Source organism: Phascolarctos cinereus, unplaced genomic scaffold (assembly GCF_003287225.1).
Source record: "Phascolarctos cinereus isolate Bilbo 61053 unplaced genomic scaffold, phaCin_HiC Scaffold_7;HRSCAF=346, whole genome shotgun sequence".
Classification (NCBI taxonomy): domain Eukaryota; kingdom Metazoa; phylum Chordata; class Mammalia; order Diprotodontia; family Phascolarctidae; genus Phascolarctos; species Phascolarctos cinereus.
The window spans coordinates 150,297,962-150,324,808 of record NW_027556180.1 but is presented as its reverse complement, the minus strand read 5'-3'; the positions used below and the strand labels follow the sequence as shown (position 1 = coordinate 150,324,808).

General features: G+C 37.9%; 1 protein-coding gene and 1 pseudogene across 2 annotated transcripts in view; one reads left to right on the top strand and one right to left on the bottom strand.

Moving 5' to 3' along the window:
* Positions 1 to 26,847, bottom strand: part of FARP1 (FERM, ARH/RhoGEF and pleckstrin domain protein 1) — a 338,317-nt gene that overhangs the window by 191,612 nt on the left and 119,858 nt on the right. The window lies entirely within an intron of this gene.
* On the top strand, positions 9,337 to 10,094 carry LOC110192667 (COP9 signalosome complex subunit 7b pseudogene; annotated as a pseudogene).

Here is a 26,847-nt window from a genome sequence, read left to right as displayed (position 1 = left end):
AATTCATAATCACTATGAAACACCACCTCTAATGCCCCACTTATCTTCTCAGGCATTGTTTCTTCTAAATCTAAAGTATCTTCATGCATTCCTAAATTAAATCATCTTGTGTGTTCTACAGTTAAATCTAAAAAGATGTAAGGCAGAAGCAAACAAGTTGTATATTTAACTGTGATGCTATACACAATTCTCTAATTGCACTAGAAATATCCCTAGTATTGGTACACATCAAAGTTGAGATTTGCAAATGCTTTCCACATGCAAGAGTATACAGATTTCAGATGAATGGAGATTTCCTCCAAGCCCTTGGATTGTTTTCCTTTCTTTCTAGTTTTCTGGCTAAAAGACTGTTGGAGGGGGCAGCTAGGTGGCACAGTGGATACAGCACTGGCCCTGAAGTCAGGAGGACCTGAGTTCAAATCCAGCCTCAGACCAAACACTTGACACTTACTAGCTGTGTGACCCTGGGCAAGTCAATTAACCCCAATTGCCTAAAAATAAAAATAAAAAATAAAATAAAAGACTGTCAGAGACAACGGAATGGCTATAATCCTTGTGTTGTTGCTTTTCTTTTCTATGTAACATTCTAAAATCACTATTAATTTTATCATCTTCTTAGATGAAAAGAAGTCTTGACAAATATATTTCCTTCCATGTAACAGTTTCCCCTCTTCCTTTACAGATGAGAAAAACTCAATCTCTTGTAAATTTCTCATCTATATCTCCATGATTCTATCTCTTCCCCCATTCTTTCCTTCTTCTTTGTAGTCTCAGAGGATAAGACGGTCTTTCATTTGTTCCCTGCATTCTTTCCCCTCCCATCTACTGCAGGACCCTTCTCCATTGAGTATTCCTTGTCTCTTTTACCTTCAGTACTTTCTTTCCTCTGAGACAAATATGCCTTGGGTCTCTCTAATCATAATGGCGACACAAAAACTTCAAATCTTCCCTTGACCCCAATCCTACTTCAAGTAAATATCCTACCATTCTTCCTTCCTTCAGTGCTAAAATTCTAGAAATAGTCTGATTCTATTTCCTCACCATCCACTTCACCTACAGTAACTTGGCTTCAATTTCCCACTGCTCTACTGAAACGGTTTTCTATGAAATCATTAATGAGCTCTTAATTTCCAGACCCGATAACTTCTGCACAGTCCTCATCCTCCTTGAACAGTAACAGTATGAGACATTGTTAATCACCCTCTCCCCACCTTGTGATACTCTCTTATCCCTTGGTTTCTTTGACAGTGCTGTCTCCCTTTACCTCTCTTATCGATCTTTTATTTTATTTTTTGGTTCACCTTCCTCTGCATGATCCTTATGTACCCCAAGGTTTTATCCTTGGCCCTTATGTCTTCTTTCCCTATGGTGTTATTTTCATCCCTGTCCTGATTCACTCCCCTGGCTTTACTTACCCACCTCTATGCAACAAAGCTTTCTAGGTTTCCTGGCTTCCTTCAGTTCTCAGCTCAAATGCTCCTGCCTTCTGAAGAAGGTCTTTCTTGTCTTCTCTCCCCATTCCATTTTACCCTTTGCCTTCCTTCTGAGGTTACCTTCCATTATTTAAACCCTATATATGTTATATGTACTTAGTTGTAATTGTGTGAATGTTGTCTCCCCCATTAGAATGTAGGACTCTGAGAAACAGACTCTGTTATTGCCTTTGTCTATACCCAGAGCTTTAACACAATATGTGGCACACAGGAAACACTTAATGAATGCTCACTGACTGCCTTCTGGCTAGAGACAATTCCTCAATCTATACATCCAGCCCTGGATATAGAATTCCCTGAGTTCCAGACCCACATTTCAAAATTGGCTGCTGGACACATCCAGATGGTTGTCAACACTGACACCTCAAGTTCAATGTCTCTAATTAATCTTATCGCCTTCTCCCCCAATTTTGCCATATCTCCAAATCCTCCTAACGTCCTATACTTAAAAAACCTGACATCATAATTGACTTTTCTCTCTCCTAATCACTTCCGATTCTGCCACCCTGACAATATCTTTCACATCTGTCTCCTAGTTTCCAGTAACAATGCCACCACCTTAATTCAGGCCTTCGTTGTAATAGCCTCTGAACAGGTCAGTCTGTTTCCTACCTCTCCCTTTCCCAAGTCATATGGCATATCTTTTATGTAACCGTCAAAAGTAAACCTCCTAGTTTCCAAGTCTTTCATGTCACTCCCCTGTGTCAATACTTGACAAAATACCATGAATCATTTGTCCTCTCTGGCCTCAGAATCCTCATCTAAAAAATGAGGACAATGGCCTAAATCATAGGCGCACAAAGGTCAAATGTGCAGCCAGCCATACACGGCTTTCACTACTCACAAGTGTGGCTGGAACTTGACTAAAACATAATTGGGGGGAGAAAACATAATTGGGAAATATTTAATGAAATAAATTAAAATACAATAAAACACAGATAAGGTTAATATATGGTTTTCTAGTCAATATGCACCAACAGGGATCCTTATATAAGGTAAGGTTTAGTGGCCCTATTTCTATTTGAGCTTGACACCAATGGACTAGGAGACCTTTAAATCCCTTCTATTGTAGGGGTTATAGTTTTGATTTAAAATGTCATTTCATAACTTTCATTATGCCACACTACTTTGTTAAGGAACACATAAGGGCAGACCAGAAGTTTATAAGAAAAGTTTAATTACAGCTTTCTTTCCTACTAAAAAACCATGTCTATATCTGCCCACTTAAGTTTAGAATATACTTACCAAAGTATTTAGAGCATACATCCAAAGAAACCTCATTATTTTCAACTATCTTTCAAGTAACGCTTTGTCTCCAAGTTTAATCCAAGATAAGTACTCTTCCAGAAAATATTGGGTGTAATTAGATCACATTGTATGAGCTTTACCCAAGGGAGGAGCAGACCAAGTTGATGACCATAGTAAGCTGGCAGAGACCAGATCACTTAGGTACTGAAGGTTAGAAACCCTGGCAATTGTTGCCCGTGAAGGTAGCAACCAACCACCTGGCCCTGTGGAGAGCAAAAGGAGGGTGGTGGAAGGGATAGATGGTTCAGTTAGCTTGGTAGAGGTATAAGCAGGATTATTCACTGAGTAGAAACCCTTTGTTAAAGTATTTTAAGTTTTAGAATAAAGAATACTGCTAAGCTGTCATGGTCTTCAGTTGTAGTAAAGAGTACCCATTATCAAAAACACCCAAATTCCTTGGCTGGCATTTAAGTCACAACACAATCTGGCTCTCATCTACCTTTCCAATTTCATTTCAGTCTTCATGACATCAACATTCCAGTTAACTCTATCTCCTCCCTCTTTACTTGTGCACATGCACAAGCACAAACACAAACACACACACACACACACACAATTTCTCTATGCCTGAAATGTTCCCTTTTGTCTCTCTGAATCTTTATCTTCCTTCAAAACTCATGTTAGGTGCTGCCTCCTGCCTGAGACTTCCTTGATTCCCCCATCCCCACCATATTCGTTAATATTCTCCCTTCAATTTTCTGCGTACTACACTTATTTGTGCAGGTGTGCCTGCCTGCCTTTCTTCCTCTTGCTAAGCTCTGCACCAGCAGCACCATGTCTAGTACATAGTAGACACACAGAATTGAACTGAACTCTAGTTGTGAACAGAACAAGAAGCATCTGTTAATTTCCTATTATGGGAACAATACAGGGTTCAATACCAATAAAGACAAGGGAGTGCTGGAATCAGCTCCTATCCCTCATGAGAGCCTTAAATTTTCAATGTGAGCATTTACACCTCAGAAATCAGCAAATGCTACAAATCATCAGGGCTTGATTTATTATGTTATTGAATGTCTAGACACAAGAAAGTGATGTAGGAAATGTTAATATTACAGATTAAACTTAAAGGTGTATCTTAAGTACTTTTTCTTCCCATTAAAGAGCCAGTTGTTAAAATTCACCATCTCATCTCTGGCTAAATGTGATCTCACAAAACCTGAGGGCAAGGTATCTACTGATGCCTTCGTTGCACAGACATGTCATGAAGAGACCAAGAAGAAGAATCTAAGGGGCCCTATCAACTTTGCAGGGCTTTCTAAAAAGTGGTCAGAGAGGTCAGGGAAAGAGAACTCCACATTTGAAGAGATGCCAAAGGCTGGCAAAATATAATATGATAAAGAAATGAAGGACTATGGACCAATGAAAAGCAACAAGAAGGACACCAATGTCCCTGACTGACCATCATGAGACACCTTCATGGCATGTTTACAATGCTATCTTGAAATCAAGACTAAAACACCTTGACATATCCATTGGAATGTGACCAAAAAGCTTGGTGAAATGATGAACCACTTAAATAATATTGAGAAGCAACTTCATAACAACAAAGAGCTAAACTGAAGAAATACCAAAAGAATTAAAAACTGAAAGAAAAAGGCAAAGAGAGCAGTAAAAGCTGCTCAGGAAAAAAAATGGTAGAGGAAGAAGCTAAGACTTAGAAAGATGAAGTAAAAGAGAATAAAGATGACATATTGTATCATTTTGTGTCTCCACATGAATACCACAGATTAGAGGAAGCACCATTAAATGAAAGACTTTTTATTTGTGATGGTGTCATATTTCCTCATTAGGTTTAATTGGATTATAATAATGTTGTGGTTTCTCAAAGTCATTCTAGACATGAAGTAGCCATGAGTGTCTTGGAGCAAAGTGAAACTATATGAAAGTTGTACATGTTTTCAATATTTTTTAAATGAAAAGGCATTCTTATTTTCTGTTTCCGTGCACTAAATTGTTTGTACATAGTTATTTGCTGGTTGTCTATCCCAGGAGATTATAAACTCCTTGGGGGCAGGAACTATCTTTTGCCTTTCTTTATATCCCCAGCACTTAGTACAGGCCTAGCAAACATAAGGCGCTTAATAAATGTTTACTGACTGACTGATTGAGATGGAACGATATCTGTTCAAGCTGTCTAGACATTGGTGAATGGTTCAATGTGACAGAGCAAGGAGTAGCCAGATAGAGAAATCTGAGGTAAGAATTGATTTATTCACTCTAATGCAGAGAAGTTCCCAAAAATTTGAATTAATAAGGAAGGAAAGAGAAATTACAGAGTTCTAAAAATGCTAAACAAATAAACCATTCAAATATTTTATAAAATGCAAGTTTTCCCACAAAGACAGGTTTTTGGACAAAATAACTAATAAGTCAGTTTTAATATTTACAATCTTTTATCCCTCTCATTCCCCCCTCCACAAAAGTTTTAAAGAAGTATGGTACTGTCCTTATGCACATACTATCAGTATGCCCTGACAAGGGATGATACCACTACCACGTAACATTTCTAAGGATGTCATGCTGTCTGTCCTTTTTATTTCATTTTTTTAATGAACTTAACCAACAAAAAATATCTTTTCCTATTTCCTACAACAAGTGTGACCCAGAGCTATGGGAAATAGCACGGATAAAAGGCAGCTACAAATAAATATTATTGTGAATATTATTGTGAATAATTGTGAATGGTCTAAACAGACTATTCAAATAGGAATTAGCTATTTTTAATGTTTTTTTTTAATTGAAAAGCATACAAATCATAGATTCTACAGCTATCAAGGACCTTAGGTATCATCTAATCCAATCAACTCATGAGCCAGAATGAAATGTGTCCAGCATAGATTTCTCCAGGTGGATATTGATCTGACCATTCTACAAAATATTTCTAAGCTATCATTATTATGAGTAAGATCCTTGAACTAGTGAGAAATTGAAGATGACCACATTTAATTCTCAGGGCAGCAAGGTGGCGCAGTGAATAGAGCACTGGCCCTAAAGTCACCAGTATCTGAGTTCAAATCCAGCCTCAGACCAAACACATGACACTTACTACCTATGTGACCCTGGGCAAGTCACTTAATCCCAATTGCCAAAAAAAAAAAGGAAAGAAAAAAAACAATTCTCAAGTATACCATTTCCTCCAGAAATATAGAGTTCAATAATCTCTTCTCAGTTGCTCTACACATGTCTATAATATATGTGTTCTCAATCACTTCAAATTCTAACACAGAACTCCTACATTAAAGATGGTAGCTAACTCTAATTCTTACCCATGTAATTCATACTACTACTACTAGCTTTATCTTGAGACAAGTGTTTTTGTACTGTTTGGGACACCATAATTACAATATGAGAGAGGAAAATAAGATGAATGAGTTAGTTCAAGAAGGAAATCACATTTATATTATTTAATCATAAATAGGAAATAAAAAGTAAGGATATTAAATTAGTGGTCAGTGCTTTAAGATATCAAAAATTCCCTTTCCATAAATCTTTGGCAAAGTTCTCTTTAGATTTTCTCAGACAAATTTTTGTGTATAAGTAACCCCTAGCAAGTCTGATAACAAAATCAAGGAAAGGAAAAAAACAAAATAAAACCTAAACATGTGAACTAAATTCTCTAATAAAATTCTCTTAAGAATCCCACATACATTAGGATTTAAAGTTATTCTTGGAGGAAATTCAAGGGAGTATATAATCACTGCTTATCAGTCTTGGGATTTTTTTTGTTTTTTTTTTATCCCTGGATGACTGATCATTCCACCATTTTTGTTCATGAGGTATGTTTCAACATTATTGCTATCTCTACACAACACCATCTGTGAGCACTTGGGCTGTTCAGTGCCAAATTCTTTAGATCTTAATCCCCAAAGTCTATGCTCCAATAACGGGGAAAAAAAGAGTCAGCAGATGGCAAACCAGAACCATTCAAAGAAAGTGTTAATGGTCTTAGGACATTACCATAACCAAGGCAATAAGGTTAAATTGGCTTACCAGGGTTTTCTATATATTTCAGCACAGTGCCTGGTCTTAACAAAATAGTTCTGTTTCTAAACCAGACCAGACTTACTGTCTTACTCCAAGAGTCACTTCTGCATAAACCCAAGATTTCAGAGTTTGAGGCACACAGAGAAGCGTGACAATAACCTCTGAGTCTTAGTTCATCAGTAAGAATAAGACTATTGAATTAGATGCTGCATAATGTACTTTGCAGTTCATAAAGTCTACGATTCTGTCATCTTAGGATGCTTCCTACAGGTTCCATACTGCAGCAAATCTCAGCTTATCTAAGAAGGGATCCTCAGATCACCGGATTATAGATTGAGGACTAGGAAGAACTTTAAAGATCATACCTTCACAAGCAGCCGTCCAGCTATCATTTTTAAAATTATGACACAGTACTTGTATGGGTGTGAAATTTAATACACAAAACATTTTTATTTGGCTGATATTGTGGATTTTCTGTAGGAAAAATTATACTTTTGTCCCACTGGATCTTTATGATAAGTGCTGACAGTCCCAGATGTCAGGTTCTCTAGGAGAGCATCTGCTTATCTAGTCAGAATTAGGTTAAACTACTTAACCTCCAAGACACTAAATCCACTTCTCATAGGTATTGAGTTTAAGACACAAAAAAGCATAGTTTTCTGTCATATTAGGTAACTTAAGATTTCAAACATTACATTAACATTTTGTAGCTTATTGACAATAAAAGGAGCCTTTATCCAAATGTTAGCTGGATGATCATTTAATATGGAAAAAAAAAAGGATTTCTCTTTTGAGCTAAACTGTTCCTACATCCTTAATTCAAAACATCATGCTGTGTGTGGAATTGCAGGAGCCTCAGATCACTCAGTGCATGATGCTGAGTGCCATATGGGCAGGGATAAAGAGGAATTCTTAATTGTAGAGATAACCTGGAATTTCCTCAACTGTACTTAATTTAATGGAAACACCTTGCTTTATTCGACACAAAGCTATATTCTTTTTGTTTTATTCTTAGAATGTTTGGATTTAAGTGCGGGTGTGGGCGCACACACACATACACACACACACACACAGTTTTGGCATATGGTCTGAGACTGTCATTAGATTCAATATGTTCTCTCTGATTTTTGGCATAGGATTAATGCATTATACTACTAAAGTACATTTTAATGGGTTCTTAGCATCTATTACAGAGCTAGCTGACAGATGACTGTGTATTTGAGTACAGTATACTCCAAATATTAACAAATTATAAAATATCATCCCACTGAATCAGATTGATCATGCACTTAGAAAGCACTGGACAGCTGCTCCTGCACACAAAGAAAGAGGATTCATCACATTCTATGGAACTATTTAAAAATTCCTGGAGCTCAACCCCAAGGAATAAAGTACAGTTATATATTTTTTAAAGTCCAGTAGTTATAACTATTTAGTTTATGGGCTGAATATAAACCAAACTGGTTTAGTTATTTGGGAAGTAGGGTGTGAAAATTGAGCAGACTGATGAGAGACAAAATGGTTTAGTGGATAGAGGGCCATTCTGGGAGTTCTTGGCCCAGCTTAAGTCTTTTAAATTCTCAGTGCTCTAAGCAATGCTTAAGACCAGAAGTTTCCAAACAGCAACAGATCTGCACTGGTAGAGAAATGGGAGGTTCCCTACACAGATAAAATTACAGAAGGTCCATTTACTACTCTGCCTATACCCTCTTAAAAAAAAAGCAGCATACTACAGGCTAGTACTTACCCACCAATCCAGAACCTAAAGCTGAAACATGAACAACTAAAGTAATGACTATAAAAAGAGCTGTTTGTAATAAAAATAGGGAGAAGGGCTTGCTTCACAGTCCTTCCCTCTACCTTCTTTAATGCATTTAAATGTGTAGTTTCTGCACACAATAACGGCTCCTCTACAATCCAGTAAGCTATAGCAGAAAATAATGGCTTCTTTTAAATCAAATTCTTTTATTTAATTAGTTTATATTAATTAGAGAACTTCTGACCAAGAACTATACTGGTAGACAAAGAAGATTGGCACCGGCTATAAGATAGCATATAAGAAACAAAACATTTTCTCCCATACTGAACTCTTTATGACAAGTAATTTGCCTTTTGAATTGTACTTCTAAGGGGGCCTGGGAGGAGCATTTATAGCATTACTATGCGCCAAGCACTGTGCTAAAACCTCAGTGGTATACTTTTCTCCCACACTGGCTGGGCCTGGGATATTTGGCCTCATCTATTATACATGAAAATAACCTTCAGAAATAAGCCCATGAGGGGGCAGCTAGGTGATGCAGTGGATAGAGCATCGGCCCTGGAATCAGAAGGACCTGAGTTCAAATTTGAACTCAGACACTTGACACTTACTAGCTGTGTGACCTTGCGCAAGTCATTTAACCCCAACTGCCAAAAAGAAAAAAAAAAGACAAAGAAGGAATAAGCCTATGAGGCCATGTGACAACCTGTGGGGAGGTGCCTAGAGTTGACCCACGGAGAGCAGAGGAGGCAGAGTTTTGGTGGAAGAGGCAGATCACCAAGCTATAGAATGGCAGGCAAAGGGAAACCCTCCTGCAAACTGCTGAAGCAATTCATAATTTATTTTATTAGCCAAAGACCGATAGCTCAGCCCTCACAGCTCTTCAAAGTCAAGTCCTGGAGGCTTCTGAGGGATATATGTTTGGAGAGGTGTTCAAGTGAAAAAAGGAGCAGAAACTTGCAGAAGATGTTACTGCTGCTTATTTTCATTTGCTGAGCCTGCTTGACTAAGGAACATTCCCAGTCAAGAAGGAGAGCCTACCTGAGCTAACCGTGGCCCAGACGAACAAGCTAATCACCTCACTGCTGTAAGCTTGGCAGCAAGAATGAAATGTATTCCTTGCTCAGTGTCACTGAAGAACCTCAAGATACAGAATCTTTGGAAGCTAGATCTCTTCATTGAAGCTGTCTACATGGACATCATTCAAGGCAAGCTGGACCAGTGCAACCAGCTGCCTAAGGGGGACTTCTATATTAACCAAGATATTCAAAGGAAGGACACGGACAATTCTGTCACAACCCTGCAGGAATGGTGTGACCGATGTGAAGCAGTTCTGTTAGAGCTGAGCCACAGGTCCTGAGAGCCTCCCAAAAGAAGGAAAACTTCAGCCGGACTCAGCACTAGCTGGAGGCCAAGGTCACTAACATCAAGAAAACATTAAAGTAGCTTTTAAAAATCAGCTCAAGAGAGTAGGCAGCAGCCGGCAGAGCCAGAGTGCCCCTCTCACGCTGAACAATGGAAGCCCACTAAGAAGATGTCCAAAGTGAAAGGTCTGGTCTCCAGCGGCCACTGGGCAGGCTAGGGCAGCAGGAACTTGACGGGTGGGGGAGGAGGAATAGCAGGGGACATAATTTTTACTCTCAGTGAGTCTACTCTCAGGCAATCCCAAGTCTCTCATCCTTTCAATGACACCCCCCTACCCAAATGGTATGATTCTAGTTAATGATGTACTTATTTCCAGCTGTCCCTTTTTTTTTTAAGGCAATTGGGGTTAAGTGACTTGCCCAGGGTCACACAGCTAGTAAGTATCAAGGTTTTGGTCTGAGGCTGGATTTGAACTCAGGTCCTCCTGACTTTAGGGCCGGTGCTCTATCTACTGCACCACCTAGCTGCCCCTCCAGCTGTCCCCTTAAGACTCTGAGGCTCCAGTGATGGCATCTAGTAAGTCCCTTCTTTCTATGCCAAATGTTCCATGGATATATGTCCTACCATAATACCAAAAGTGGTATAAGGAATCTCTATGATGGGCATGGGATCTGAACCCCTAAAAGGAAAAGACTATGTGTTTGGGATCTGGACCCCAAAAAGGAAAAACTCTGAACTTTCCCACCTGGCCAAATCTCTGATGTTTACTTGAGGCTATAATCCTATCAACTGGCCTTTCATTGGGGCTGGGCCCAATCTCCCAATTCTGTTCTGTTGCCTCCCTAGCACCCCTGGCCACTTCCCACCTTTAATCCTATCTAGACTCCAATCTCCCTAGGCCACTAGGACCAGGTCCCAATTCAGCCAAACTTACTGGCCACTCCCATCCAGATCCTCCTTAGGCCCCTCCTCCAGTCACCCCAAACTACTTGGCCACTCCTGGATCCCTCCCACAGTCTTTCTGTATGTAAGGTCCATCTTGGCTCCATTAAGGTGTTCAGATTCTTAATATCTGGCAGGCTTGCATTAGCAAGTTTACAAATGCTTAGATTCCTTAAGAGTCTGGCCAATATAGTGGATGTTCTAATAAACCTTGTCTTTGGCTGAAAGAAGGCTTGGGTCAAATTCATTTGGGCAAGACCTGCCTCCCCTTGTTCTCCTGGCACTCCTAAACCTCAATATTTAGCCAGGTAAGAACTAGATAGGAGTCTTCTTTTTGGCAGCTCTGCTTCAAGCAACAAGAGGATGTGTTCACTAAACTGAGGGGTTTCTTAACTGCTAAGCCTAATCTGTGTGTCTCACCAGTGGGAAAAATCTGGTTCAGCTAATGACTGGAGAGATGACTATGCCCAAACAGAATGGTGCTGTATGTCTGCTCAGTATGGTGGTGGGTGGCAGAAGCTGTCTTTCTAAGTGATTACTCCCTTCTGGCCATTTTATCCTGCAACCTCTAACTTCTCAGACCTCCTTTGTCTAGCACAAGGCTTTCTCACCAGGGCAACCTGCAAATGCCTCCTCTCCTGAGATGTTCATATTCCAAGGGAATCTCTCCTTGGTATGAAAAGTGAGGCTGGGGATCCCCACCTGAAGGATTTGCTGCTGTGCCCCTGCTTCTTGCTTCTCCCCACCTGACAGTTGGCCCAGAGCCCTTTTATAGTAGCATTCTGGCAAAGGATTTGACTGGCATTTCTGAACTTGAACTGTTTTGGGTTGTATTTTAAAATTTTTTTCCAGTTCAGGTTTTAATTCTAAAACATTTCGAAAATTTATAGGATCATGAATTTAGAACTAGAAGGGACCTTGGTGGTCATTTAGCCCAGCCCTCATTTTATAGATGAGAGAACTGAGGTCCATAGAGGTTAAGTAATAATCTAAAGAACACACAGCTATTAATGATGAAACAGGGATTTGAATCCAGCAGGCCTTTGGCCTCCACATTCAGCACTCTTTTTACTAAAAACACTGATGCAAACAAAAGGTGAGGGAATCTGTTCAAACATCCTATCAATCAGGTCTGGGATATCCTTAGCTCTGCCATTATCAGGATCACTTTGATGAACCCAGGAGTTGATGGCATCGTGTTCACTCTAAAATGCCATAACACAATATTAAATACAAAAAAATTTAAGATATAATTACATCTAAAAGCATCATCTAATAATATTTCCATATTTTGTACCTGGGGCCAAGTTCTGCCTCCAATATATACTGGCTTTACGACCCCAAACAAATCTCCTAAATTTTCAGTGCTCAAGTCAACTTCCCAAGACTAAACTTTAAAATCTCTAAGTTAAAATTAAGGTGCCAACCTGTATTGGTAGAGGGAGCTTCCTCACCTGAGAGTTCCTTAAATAAATGAAACCTTAAACCAAAGGTCCAGTCCCTATCCTACTGTGTCAATCATGGAGAAAAATATTCTCTCCTATAACTTTTTCTCATACCATCAATTTGTTATATGATGTGCCCAATAAAGATCATTTGGAAATGGATTTCACACTTTTCTCCCTTTGAGTATCTCCAAAATTATAATCTACTGAACAAATAGTTTTTCATTTCACATCCTGATTGCCGACTGGCATAGGTCTTCTCTAAGAGGAACAAAAGTCAGAGCTGAAAGTTTAAAATACATATACAGAGAGGCCTTGAGATAAACTACAAAAAGGTTTTTTTGGTTTTGTTTTGTTTCTTTGCTTCTTCTTCTAGCAGGTAGTAAAATGAAGGAGAAAAACTTGGAAAAGGAGAATCACACAGCTGTGGGCCATTTCTCAAAGAAACCAAACACCACTACCTTGGCCAACTGGCCTTTCAGTCTCTGATGAGTCTAAGAAATGACCTCCCTGATAAAGTTAACTGATGCAAGGTTGAAAAATGTGTGTTATGGCTGGAGCAGTGATGAACCAATTCTAAAGTCACCACAACCTTGGAGGCTAGCTTTGTGCTTATTTCATTTTCACATGCAGATAACTGAGCATCAGAGTCTCCATTCAACTTAGTGGCCACTATATTTCATAAACCCAAATTATGACATCTTTTCAAAGACTTGAGGATTTAAAAAAATTTTTTTGATGCTTAAAAAAACAACCATGGTTGCTTTACAACAGGAAAAGAAGGGGGGAGAAGAAGAGAAAGAGGAGGAAAAAGAAAAGCAGAGAAGGAAGGAGAAGGAAGAAGGAAGAAAGAGGAGGAGGAGGAGGAGGAGGAAGGGGGAGGAGGGGGGAGGAGGAAGGGGGAGGGGGGGAGGAGGAAGGGGGAGGAGGGGGGGAGGAAGGGGGAGGAGGGGGGGAGGAAGGGGGGGAAGAGAAGGAGAAAGAGGAGGAGGAGAAGAAGAAGAACCTTCACTTAAAATAAAGGAGCAAAACAAATAAACACGCTGGCATTGTTTGATAATTTCTGCTTCACTCTGAATCTTATGTTCCACCACTTCTGTAACAGGAGGCATTCATATTGAGATAGTAATAAGTAATCAAGTATTGATAGTGAAAATACTCCTCTTTTTTTCCTCCCTGAGTCTGCTGTGTGACTAGGCAAAAGTTATGACAAGGAAGGTCCCATGTTTCCGGCCAAAACAGTTTAGACTATTGTTAATCTCCCTTATCCCAACACTGTTTTCAGCATTCCAATGCAGCCTCAGGTCATATTAAATTCAAGGACCTCTGAAGAGGTCAAGGAACAGCATATTATGTCAGTCCTAAAGCCATGCTAGCCATAAAGGTCACTGCTAGAGTGTGAGCATGATGATAGATATTAACACCTAACTGTAAAAGGTGTCCACCTATTCTCTACTTGCCCTGCAGCAACCCAGAACCAGCCTGATTTAAAGGATATCTGAATCTATCAATACATCAAACATATCCCTCATAAGGCTATTCCAACAGTTTTACAATATCATTAGGATAAATAATAACCCCCAATTCTCTGTTATATTGCTTGGCCTATCCTTCCTTTATAATATTGTTCCTAATAAAATTGTGCTTTGGCTTAAAATTATAATTTTGAAGAATGAACAGCATTAGGTAAAACTGTATCTATGATGATTAAATACCTTCTAAGGGCCTCTTAGAACTACCTCGATTTAATTGCAGAGAAAAGAATGGGAGTTTTTTGAATGAATGAAATGGTCAGGGTGGAATATAAAACACGGAGGGAGCCAGTTTGCTGGAGTAAGCCATATGATGCACGCTTCAATTAGGACAGCAAGTGTCTTAGTTCTCTTTTTTGAATGTTAGTTCTTTGAGGACATGTAGTACTCCAATAATACAAAGGAGGAATGGGAATGAGAATGGAGAGTGGTGGGCCTCCACCCTAGTACAAGGCTTCACTTTGCCGTCAGGGCATCTGGAAGGGAGAGTTTCCAACTGTAGCTTTGTTCTGTGACTTAAGTTGACACTGCTTGTCCCCAGAATCCACTGCTACCCAATGGAAAGAGCGCTGGGTTGGGAATCAGTGGAACTTATTCTGTTCCTTCAACTCAGCTCTAAGCAAAATACTCTTTGAATATATTGTCCCTATACTTTTAAAAGTTACAGGTTTTGTTATTTTTTACTTTTTAACCATCATAGACTCAAATTAATAGTAGAAAATGATTGGGTAGGGGGATAGGATTAAACCTAAAACATTTCAGTCCACAGGACCACCAGAGGTCACATTCTTAGAACTAATATTAATAAGGATTTGCCCAAGTTTCTATCATCAATTATCATCTGATTGAAGGTCTCTACCTAAATAGTGATTTATGTACTGTTTAAGAAGAGCTTTCAACTCCTCAGGGAAAACTATTACATTGTTAAAAGCATTTGCTATTCAAGTCAAAACACAAATACCCCAATAAAACTGAGCCTATGGCTTTTGATTCACTCAGTAATGGAACCAGTAGGGAGTCAACTTTAGGAGAACACTAATAGAAATTACAGCCATGTTCTAAAAATTGGCAAGGGGAAGGGAGAACAATTCTTTCTCTACAAACAAAAGCACAACTGACAGAAAATTGTTGAGGGCTATATACTAACTTGGACAGCATCACCAGTCTTCCTAAAATATTCAAATCTTCATGTTTAAATTATGATAGTTGTACATATATGATACTTAAAGCTTTAAATCAAATCACAGAGCAAAAAGCAATATAATTCTATAATGTGGAGGTAGCTGCAATCTTATTCTCTAGATACTCTATCCAGAAATAAGTTTAAAGGAATAAAAGGTTTATTTAAAAAAACTGGAATAAAACTACAAGGATTTCTGTGAGATCCCCATAATCCAGAATCATAATTTTTTTTGCATATTATCCTAACCTTATTTGTAGCTTTTCCATATTTCCACACAGAGTTTGGTGGACAATTATTTTTAAATGGTGAATAACCAAGTAAAACCCATAGAGCACTAAAAAAATTTTTTTTGAAGCACATGGTTCCAACTATCTTATCTCAAAATACAGACTCCTTTCCTCAACCTTGCCCTTCAGTAAAAATAGTTTTAATTTCAGAGGGAAATGTGATTCCTTCTCCCACTTCCCTTTACTACACAACTACAAAACATGACAATGTCTGCCACTTTGGAGAAAATAAATTATGCTTAAACAAGACTCAAATGTGAGGAAAAACAACAGAGAGAACTAAAAACCACTAAACTTCAACACTTGTTTGGAATTTGATACCACATAGTTTTAACATCCCATGGCTCAGACTAAACACTAAAGTATCTTTGTTTTTCTTAATAAAATGTATCAACTCATCTAAAATGGATTAATTTGATGTTGTCCCTGGCACACAGTAAGCGCTTAAAAAGACCAATTCCCTTTCCCCCCCCATCCCCGTTTTAGTCCCTAAAGTCCAGTTTGGGCACAACCTTTGGACACAGTTAAGTTTTATCTGTGTTGGACTGAGATCTTTGTTACACTCAAACTAATCTTTTGGAACACAGAGCTGAACCCATTCTATATATGATTGGATGCATGTTCGTGTGTATTTTACGCTTGTGGACAGCTTCATCAGCTACATATGGTAGTTTTATGACTGTTTCTTTTTTGAAGCTTTTATGGACAACCCATAGGTGAGGGGCAGGCAAAAAAATTCCTGAAGGAACTCATCTTTATACTTGGGTTCCATCAACTGTATCACCAGGGGAGGCCACACAAAGAGAAGTCTACTATACAGCCCTGCTTTGCATCAGTGGTGATGTGAAATGAATCTGACAAAGTGACAGCAATGCTAACTCAACAAATACATTTTTATTATTGTCTTAATTCCATAGAGGATGGGGAATGGCATTTTTTAGTCCACTTATAACTTTTGACAACTTTTTTATGTTTTTGTTCACATCTACGCTGGTTTAATACAGATTGTGATTATTATAATTTCTCAAAGATATTTTGAAGAACAAGGAATCTATAAGAAACACGCAGCACAATATTTTAGGTTTATTTCTTTAACTGTTACACGAATCAAGTGTGCTTCCAGGCCAGGAAACAAACAGGGGTTAGACGTCAGCTATTCATCAGTCTAAGGCTTTATTCTCTACTCATGCCTGAAATTGTTCAGCCACTACTGCCAAACTATTCACAAGGAGAGAGGGACATTTTATATTCATTAATTGTCACAATAGCTCAGCTGGGTCTTGGAGAACTACAAAAAGAAAGGGAAAAGATCTTTTTCTCCAACATACCAAAATGTTAGCTTATTGTTCTGAGCTCAGAATTTTTTCCCCAGAGTTATTCTTTTTTTTTTTGGGGGGGAGACACTTTAAAAATCACATAGTTATCCTTTTTTTTAACTAAAAAAGTAACTTTTGCTTTTATCCTACAACACGACAGTCAAAGGTCAGAGTCCATGATTGATGACAAGGACTTCAGTTCACTTTTTGAGAGCACTGAGAGCATCTTTCGAAAGCACTGTTACCCTGAAAAACAGGTTGAGCTATACACTTATTACACATATCCAATGAACAAGACCTATATTTCCAATCTTTCAGACCTTTCTCAAATAGAGTAATATGACAAGTATTGCTATGTGCCTAATTCACCAAACTCCCGAAGGCTAGACGATAGGCTACAAGCCTATGTGGCAGTAGTCCAATTTGTCAAGTAATTGTGTTAGTTGAGAATTGACTGTACTCCTACAGTAAAACTCTGAATATCTATATGACTGAAACTAGAGTGTAAGGATGGCGACATGGGGGAGGAGAACTGAGGAAAAGGTTTGATCTTAACTTGGACTCCATAATCACTCTCTTTAGGTCACTTTCCTTAGGGAACATTTAAACTACATTTTCCCTTAAAGTGAGAGCTAGCATTTCTATAGCACTTAAAGATTCACAAAGTGTTTTAGATGTATTAATCTCACTTGATCCTTTCAACAACCCAGGTGCTAAGATTATCTCCATTATTTACAGATGAGGAAACTGAGGCTAAGATAGGTTAAGTGACTTGCCCAGAGTCATACAGCTAATTAAGTGTTTGTGGAAGGAAACTGATTCACCTAGGGGATTTGTTCTGTAAAACTTGGACTCAGTCAAAAGGACCTAGAAGGCCTTGTGACCTCGAGGCCACAGGTTCCCCACCCCTGACCTAAATCTTCCTGACTCCAACTTCAGCACTCCAGCCACTGTGACACCTTAGTTAAAAATTTTACTGAGGCCAGCTAGATGGTGCAGTGGATAGAGCACCAGCCCTGAAGTCAGGAAGACCTGACTTCAAATCCTGCCCCACACACATAACGCTTACTAGCTGTGTGACCCTGAGCAAGTCACTTAACCCCAATTGCCTTAAAAAAACATTTTATTTTGGGGTTTCACCTGATAGAAGGACATCTTCAACTTCTTGTCTCTTCATTTGTAAGGACTGCTGGTCCAGAAGAAGAAAGGAAAAGAAAAGGAACATGACATTTCTGCATTTAGGTCATGATTACTGTACAATTTGCTCTTTGTTCTTTGATGTCCTTATTTAGTCATTTTCAACATGAGTTTATTTGTTTCCTTCTGTGGAAATAATGTATGAAACAAATAAACATGCCCAATGCAATTATCAAATTAAGTTAAAAATAAAGCAACCATGTTCAGGGAGAAATAAATAAAGACTTTCCTTTCTGGAATGAAACAAAGCAAAACATGAGAAAAGGAGGAGAATTTTTAAAAAATCATAGCTGCATCAGCTAGAGGAAATGCCTCTCAAATTCCTGGCTCATTAAGATTCATCAGAACTTGCCTGACTGGTAGGGAGTGGGGTCATCCTCATTTTTGTAAAATGTTCTTAGAGGCCATCTTTCTGACAAGTTCCCTTCTAACACGTTCTAGTTACAGTTACTGGAACTCCAACCCTGGGGCTGTGATGTTTGGATTGTAGAGAGCCCACTATACTACTATGCCTAAAGCCCCCAACGATGTTCCACCTTCATTAGAAAGTAAGCTCCTTGAAGGCTGAGTCTGTGGATTTTGTTTTGTTTCTTTTCCTTGTATTCCCATCCCTTAGCAGAATCTGGCACACAGTCACTGCTTAATAATTGCTTAAGTTGATGGCTTGGTCATCTTCCTGCCACACTACTGGTGCAGTTATGCCCACCCTTCACTCCCACTTTTCACCTCAATTCTATCATCACATACACTAAAGGCAAGTCAACTGACCACCCTATGACTCCACTGACCACCTTCTATTACTTCTCAGATCAAAACATTTTCCCTTAGCTCCCAACCATGTGAGTGGTCTTCCTTCTCCGAATATAAACTCCTTAACAGATAGGAACCATCTCTTTTGGATTTGTACCCCCAATTCTTAGTCCAATGCCTTACAGATACTATGTGCTTAAAAAATAAACACTTTCTTCATTAATTAGTTCTCATTTTAAAATTATTTTACATAGCTATAGAGCACACTGATGGAATAACCAAGTGGAGATTAGATATAGAATAGAAGGCAAATTAGTCTTTTGTTCAAGGTTTGCTTTTGTTTTTTTTTCCTTGTAAGTATCCAATAGGTATCACTCAGATGCCTATTTTATACTCTTTCTGTACTCTAGACAGAGATGAGAAAAAAAATTATCAAATTTTCAAAGTTTTATACCATCCCTCAAATAATTTAACCACTAAGGGTTTATTTGTTTTACATAATTTGTTTTTACATAATTACATAATTTATAGACTACACATATCATTCTTACATTTATTTAAATGTTCTCACCAGGGATTTTTGGCCTTTTCTGTTTAACTTTCACTTAAAATAATTTTTGCTTGTGTCCCCAGGTCAAGGCATATCCCTCAGTTCAAGTCCACAATAATGAACTTTCTGTTGTTAGCAAAGGATACTTCTATGTCTCCTCTCATTCAATTATGTGTGTACTCAAGGTGGCATGTGCAGTGATTTTTAATTAGTGTTGACAGGATTGCTTAGAGAGATCTATCTTCATAGTAGACAGAGTCATAAGCAAGGTTTATGTTTACGATTCTTCCTATACATAAAAACATAGGTGGTGGCGAAGATGAAATATGGTGATGAATATAAATATTCCCTGTGGCCATGTTTTATAAATTTAAGTTATTACAGATGATTATGTAGAAATTCCATAAACTGGCTTGTTGTTTGCTATACTTGTCTTCTGTCATCTTGATATGAGAAATTATTACAATGCTGTTGACATTTCTAAAGGACTTTTATTGACAGACAACTTGAAAAGGAGTGAAAGTCTTAGATGTCTGTCAAGTATTTGGTCTTTTGTTGTTGTTCAGTCCTTTTTAGTTGTGTTTGACTCTTCGTGACCCCTTTTGGAGTTTTCTTGGTAAAGACACTGAAGTGGTTTGCCACCTCCTTCTCCAGCTCATTTTACAGATGAGGAAACTAAGGCAAACAGGGTTAAGTAATTTGCCCAGAGTCACACAGCAAGTAAGTATCTGAGGCCAGATTTGAACTTATGAAGATGAGTCTTCCTGACTCTGGCCCAGAAATTTAACCACTGTGCCACCTGTGAGTTGCCCTTATATTGTCTTACATGTCTCCTTACATTTGAAGATTTTTAAGTGTTCCTCCAAGTCTCCTCCCCTGAACTCTACTGAGAAAATACACATACCTATACACATACCCTGGCATGCACACCAGTTTCAGTTTTCTAGTGATAACCCAACCATAATGACATAGAACATGATAAATCTGGCACCACAGAAAGAAGTGAGCCAAAAAAAAAAGATTGTTCTCATTGAAATAGCTTACAAAAAGTCATCTCCATGTGTAAAATGGGGGCCTATAATAATAGAAACGGAGCATGATAGCCTTGGAGAGCCTATCTTTCCTCAGGAGGCTTAGGCTAAGTTCAAAGTAATCAATGTTAAGAGGACCTATTGATTTCATACATTCGGCTGACAGCTCAAAAGAGAAAAACTTTAGGTTCCCATATATTGCCAAATGACCAAGCAGAAAGCTCAAGTGTTACTGAAGATTCAACAGTATGGATGTTTAAAAAATGAGATGCTGAAAAATTAAAAGTCACATAATATTTTTAAAAATCAAAGTACAATAAAACCTTTCATATGAATATTATGTACATCTGTGTACGTGTGTGTGTGTATGCGCGTGCACGTGTGTGTGTATACTCACTTAAACTGCTAAAATATTCTTAGAGTGATAAAGTATTTATGATTGCCTGTGACATCTGTGGGAAAATACACTAAAACACAATTCATTTTGCCCACTAGTGAGTTTACTTACATTTTCCTTGTTTCTCTTGACAATGACAAGAGGAAGAGCGTGAAACCGAAGGAACTTGACTAATATAGTCTCTGTAAAAATTATTGATGGAACTAAGCCAGATAGGGAAAGAGTACAACTTAACAAATGGCTCTTATAGTGAATCAATCTGGACTGTACCAACTTAAAATGGCCAGTACTGAAGCAGATGCAATAACTGTCTTGGTATTATTAACATCAGAAAAATTTAGGTATATTCCACTTTTTCCTTTAAAATATATGGACTGCCAACAAATACCTTGTATACATTTTGTTTATACATAGTTGCTTGCATATTGTCTCCTCTATTAGACTGAGTTCCTTGACAGGGACTAGGGATTCTTGGTTTTTTGTTTTTTTTTTTAATATGCTCAGTCCTTAGTATAGTGTCTAACACAGAAGAAGTGTTTAATAAATGTTTGTTGCCTTGACTTGACTATTATTCAATGCAACAAGCATCTTTAAGTGCTACTATGTACTATGCTGGGGCAACTATGTGATGTAGTAGATAGAGAACCAGGAATGGAGTCAGGAAGACTCATCTTCCTGAGTTCAAATTCAGCCTCAGACACTATATAGCTCTGGGAAAGCCACTTAACCCCGTTTGCCTCAGTTTCCTCATCTGTAAAATGAGCTGAAGAAGAAAATGGCAAATCATTCCAGTATCTCTGCCAAGAAAATTCCAAACGGGGATCAGAAAGAGCAGGACACAACTGAAAAGACAGAACAACAACAAATGTGCTATGCCCTATGCTAAAACACAGGGAATACAAAACATTTCACATGGGGGGAGTGTTAACTTGAGGTTCATGAACGTGTTTTTAAAAAATATTTGGATAACTCTAATTCAATATAATGCTCTTCCTTTGTAACCCTAAGTATTTTATTTTATAGATTTTAAAATATTATTCTGAAAAGTCTATAGGCTTCATCAAACTGCCAAAGGGATCCGTCACACACACACACACACACACACACACACACACACACACACACACACACTCAAGAGCCCCAGAATTCAATACTAACTTTTATGTACGATTACTACAATTTTCCCCTTCTATCTCACACAGTCCTCATGGTCTTCACTGGCCAACTCTACTACCCAGTATATATGAAGTACCTAAGCAAAATTTAATTAGTAAAATAAACCTTTGCCTCCCCTACCATAGTCACATTTCCCCTCAAAAACAAAATGTATTACAGAGTAATGCATAAAAAGAAAAACTAAATTTGCTCTTTAGAACTCTCTCCACTTAAGCTTTGGTGACTTAAGTACCTCATTTATAAAACTGGGGGTGGGGATTAGACTAGACCAGAGGTTTTTATCAAACTGGGATGGGAAAAAAAATCATATCTTTATTTTCATTAACCTCTAACTGAAATTTAGCATTTCTTTCAATTGTTTAAAAAATTACTTAAAAGGGGCTGAAATGCTTCATCAGACTTCCAAAGGGGTCCATACAAAATGTTACAAAAAAGGTTCAAAACCCTAAACTAAAAAAGGGTCTCTTAGGCCCATCTCATACTGTAGCATCCTTAAATTCCCACAGTACTTCTCTCCACCAGTCACTTACCATGTGTTGTTATCTGCTATTTGGCCAAAAGTCTTTCTCCATGCCACTTCACGACTTGAAGGCAACCATGGGTTCTCTAAGTCTATTAGAACAGAAACCATTAAGTTCTGTCAGACTGGACTAAGCTAGAAAGAATTCAAGTATGGGAAGTGGTGACAGACAACCTTGTTGGAAAAGCAGCCTAACTAAACTCTGAAAGGCTCATCCCTAGTCTAGCCACAGAGTGATGAACTTTTCAACCACAGCAACTCTCACAATCATGAGGAAATTCATCTCTGCATTGATGGGCAACACCAATTCACTCAACAAACATCTACAGATTTACTGTGCCCTTTAAGGTACTATGCTAGATGAAAAGGGAAAGACAAAATTTAGATTAGACACAGTTCCTCTCTGTATTGATGGCCCACACCAATTCACTCAACAAACATCTATGGATTTACTGTGCCCTTTAAGGCACTATGCTGGATGAAGAGGGAAAGACAAAATTTAGATTAGACAGAGTTCCTGTCTTCATGGAGCTTACAGTTTAGTAGGGAGACAGGATATGCATACAGATGATTTAATACAAGATAAATCAGAAAAGCCCCACAGAGGGGGCAAAGTACTTTTTGAAAAAGTTTATATCCCAATTATAAAAAACTATCAAATATCTGTTACATGTAGGACAAAAAGGGTCTTCTTTCCCCAAACCTCTGTAATAAATACCCAAAATAATTTATTCTTTTAATCTACTCAACTGTCTAAAATTAGGACAAATATTTGACCATTATAAACTAACTGTAACCTTGGCATCTTATTGCCAAAATTGCTACTAGGATAAAACATAAACTTTTCTGTTTCAGTTTTAAAGCCCTTTCCAATCTATTTTTCCAGGCACACACTCATTCTTCCATATTTTCAATCCACCCAAATTGGTGTTCTGTCTCTTCCTCATAGAGGACACTCCACCTCCTGTCTCCCTGTCTTCACAATGCCAGTGGTCCCATGTCTGGAATGTACTCCTACATAAAGCATTTCATATTTCCCTCACTTGGCAGGGCCCTCCCTCTCAAGCTATTTTGTATTCACCTTGTATTTATTTACTTTACATTTATTCTGTATTTCATGTGTGTGATACACATATACGTATGTATAGAAGTGTGTGTATGTATTATATATGTATCTCCTTGCTGACTTCCCATTGTAATGTAAGCTCTTTGGGAGTAGTATTCAAGTACCATTAGCTAACACTGACCACTCACAAAGTACCACATTTAACATAGAGAAGACATGGACAGCAAACACAAAACTAAAATCATTATCTGAAATGATGGTGACAGGCATTGGTTGGATTTCTGTCATGTTTCTTCTGACCTTGCCTGACAGTTTTTGTCAGGCTGAACATGAAAACACATTCCTTTAGACTTGTATAGTACAGGTAGCCCAGATTTCTTTGTTGCAAGCAGGAAAAACTGAGTTCAAGACAGGTTTCTCAGGGTCTCCCTTAACCAACAGCAGCTGCATACTTTGTAGAAGTATATTAATGCTGTGAACAAGGGAATGTAGCCAGCTGGCTGACGTATCAGGATGTACTTACCCTCCTGACCAAAGGGGAGGAGTTGGGACACAGACAAGCTAACTGTGCTCAAAAAGTCCAGGGGGGGAGGGGAAAATAAAATGCTTTCTTTCATTCTAAACAATCAACATGAAATGAAAAATGGTAACAAATGCACAGTTTTCAAAGTGGAATTAGTTAACAACTTTATTCCCCAGTAGTCAGGCTACAGTGAGGCCACTTGCGAAGGATACAAAGCTGTAAGGCATTTGCAGCCAGTCTTCCTGGACATTGCCAGGAAATGAAAAGGTTATGTCAGTATTGCAGTATTTCTTTGCACAGTACAAAGTGGTGCTTGTTTCAGGATTAGCCACTGGCTAAAATTCTTTCCTGAAATTAAAACGTCATACTTTCTTAAAATGATCTCAGTTTGGTTACAACACGGAACAAATGTTTCTATGCCATCACTGTTTTCCAAGTGTTAAGAACTTTACAAGCAACTTGGGTGTTGGTTTGTTTTTGTTTTTGTTTTTTAATCTAAATTTCAATCCTGGAACTGCTTGAAAGTTCATTTGAAATTTGGGATTGGGAAACAACTTCCAACTGCCTTTAATCAAGTAAGTACCCAAAATCCCAAAAAGTATGGCATTCCAAATGGTGATTCCCAGTTCACCTAGGTGTTTTTTTTCTCCCCCATAAAGCAAACAAATGATAAAGTTCTTACTTAATAAACATACTAGATCACTTCAACACCACAGAAGTGGTATTAGACATTGCCAAACTCAGTCCTACAGATAATGTATAGTATGTTGAGAGACAGCACATGTATAAAATTAAAATGATATGTATAAAGCTAAAGTAATCGGCACAGGTTTATACAAATCAATATAAAACTGATTTGACTTTTAACTATGGAATTTTTTTTAATGTATAAAGCTAAAGTAACATGTATAGAGTTAAAGTAACCAGCACTGGATAAGAAGTCAGGATACCCAAATTCTCATTCTAGCTCTGTTCCGTAGCCATTTGCTGTTGTTCTGTTATATCTGACACTTTGTGACCCCATTTAGGGTTTTCTTGGAAAAAATACTGGAGGGGTTTGCAATATCCTTCTCCAGCTCACTTTACAAATGAGGAAAATGAGGCAAAGAGGGTTATGTGACTCGCCCAGGGTGATATAACTAGTAAGTGTCTGAGGCCAGATTTGAACTTTTTTCATCTGTACATTGAAGAATCTGAACTTGAGCATTTCTGTAGCCCTTTCCAACTCTAAAATCTATGACTACCCCCCAATTCCTAGTCACCTACTTAGATGTCATTTAGTTTATTTTTATTGTCATGTAAGGTCATCAATGTCTGCCACTCTCCCCTCCAAGAATCACATGAGTGTTTTTGTCAGTGCACAGAATTTTGTGACATCATCAAAGTAACCATTAGTCACAAAATCACAAGTTACTGACACAATTCATGCTTCATTCCTATGTTGTGAGTAGCCATCTGAGAGAATCATAGTATAATCTCAGTGGATAAAACACTGAAAATTTTACCAAATTATATATGTTTTATGGTAAGAAATAAATGTACAAGGATTATAAGACTATAAGATGGTTTAATATTATGCAAAATAATCACCTTCTAGAGTCACAAACCACATTTAGCTATATAACCACACTGAGGATAATACATTAAGTAGATGGAATTTATACTTATCAAAATGCTTCAACATATATTACTCTGCTTTGTCTTCATGATACTTGTGATAGCTGAACATATAATATTATTATTTCCATTTTTAAAGATAAGGAAACTGAACCAGAAAGAGTGATGAGCACATTGCCCAATGTTACACAGCAAATTAAAGACAGAACCAGAACTGGGACCCAGAGTGCCTGAGTCTTAGTCCAGTTCTCAAAGCCAAAATTCACTTCATTTGCAAAAACTCTGGCAGAGGTTCATATTCCAGGATCCTCAATGGAGGTCATTTCTTCACTTTATAAAACATTTCCAAATGAAACTGGCTAAAAGTCAGGGAGAGTTTAAATTAACACAGGTGTAAAGAGGTACTCTAAATTATGACTTCCAACTCTAAATGATGCTGCAATGATTTTAATTAACTTAACTCCAAAATAAAACATTAGAAAAGTTTTTAAAGTTAAGTTCTTAAAGTCAGATTAATATTACCCAGTTCCAGAATTGTTTGATACTCCAATAAAAGTAAGTTGCATTCTATGCATGAGAATTTGAGTGCTACATTATCATTGCATCTCATTTGTTTATGATTTTATAGAGAATACCCTATCAATTCATGGTTTTTCCATTGACTATTTATATCCTAACTCAAATCTTGAAAATACACACAAATCCCTAAACACACAAATGCTTAAATATGAGTAGTTATCTTTCTGAAAACAGGACACTAATGAATTCTCAACCACTGTCTAAGAGAACCAAAGTTGTTTTTTAAAAAAAAAAGCCAAAAAATGTTAATTGTAGAAAAAATAATGGGTTACTACATAACATCAAATGCCAGGAATGGAATTGGAGGCAAGAGGAAAAGTTGGTAGGAAATTTATATGACAACACAAAAACAAATAATAAAGATGTTGATAAGGACTGATAAAAACTGATTTCATTGGTATCGATGAGGACATTCCCTCTACCAATGCATGCTAGTACCTTCTCTGCAATTATAGTTTACAGAATTGCCTAATGCCATGAGAAGTTAAGTAACTTGCACAGTGTCACACAGTCAGACATAGGATTTCTATGGTCTTTTAGATTTAAGGAAGGGCCTCTATATCCACCATGCCACATTGTCCACCAACGATGGTAAAACTTGGTCAAAAGTAAATCAATACATGTAAACTGCAACCCAGAATTACCCCATAATCAGAATTTGAAAAAGATGATGAATTAAAAGGACATCTGGGATTATACCCTGGGCTTCTCATTCTTCCTATTTTTATGTGTTAAAAATATTTCATTCAATAAAAATGACAAGGTCCAGTCTTTTTCCTATACAATCTACAATGTGCAAGTGACACGTTCATATATTATTCTAC